We start from the raw sequence: 946 nt of genomic DNA on the forward strand, positions 1-946 counted from the left end.
TGGGATGACAGGCTGAGCCACTGAGTCTGTTCTATACTGTTTATTAAAAGACACTCACAAATAGTTGTAGCAAGACTACGGATATAAGCTGAAGTCTCACTTGTTCATATTCACTGTGACCACATCAAGTACTGGCGCTGCCCAGCACTAGAGAAATGGGCGGGGTGGGGGGTGGGGTGGGGAAAGTTTCTGTTCTCAGGGAGTTCAACAGTAAGGGGCTAGAATGACAGTAAATCGGGAAATGAGTATGTAATATGATCAATGCTACGTTGAAAATGAAATAGGCTAAGAGACAAAAGAGGGAGGAGAGTTTTTATGCTGACCTGCCAAGAAAGCCACTCTGGCAAGGTGACAGCTGAGCAGAGACCTGAATGATGTCAGGAGTGAGTGACACACATTCTATGGGCAGAGGTGAGAGCAGCCAGAACATCTGAAACATTCCAGCAAGGACAGTAGGAATCTGAGCAACCTGAGCTCTTTCAGACACCTCAGAGGCTGTCCTGGGGCGTAAGTTCTCCCTGCAAGCCTCTTGACCCTCCAACCCTATGGGCCTCCGGGTCTCCTGAGCTTCTACAGCAGAATTTGGCTGGTAAACGGACACGGCTAAATTCTGCTTTTGCCTTGATTTGAGGCGTGGGGTAGGGTCAGTCTTACCTCCTTAACTGGACTGCAAACTTATCAACAAGGATCGCACTTCACGCTATTTCTGATTCCAGCTCTCGGTCCCGCCCAATCTGGTGTGAACACACGTTAGATCCTTCATAAAGAGACAAAACTAACCAAAGGCTGTGTATGAAAAGCTATTTGCAATGTAAAGTTTCTCAGTAGGAAGTGTTTCCTGGTCAAGGTTCTAGGAGTGGTGGGCAACTTCGAGTAGGATCTCACCTTTCCATGTGCAGCTGAAGACACTCACTTCCATATACAGGAGACAAATTTAACACATGAG

The sequence above is a fragment of the Carlito syrichta genome, unplaced genomic scaffold (assembly GCF_000164805.1).
Source record: "Carlito syrichta isolate Samal-C Ts95f unplaced genomic scaffold, Tarsius_syrichta-2.0.1 Scaffold287847, whole genome shotgun sequence".
Taxonomy (NCBI): Eukaryota; Metazoa; Chordata; class Mammalia; order Primates; family Tarsiidae; genus Carlito; species Carlito syrichta.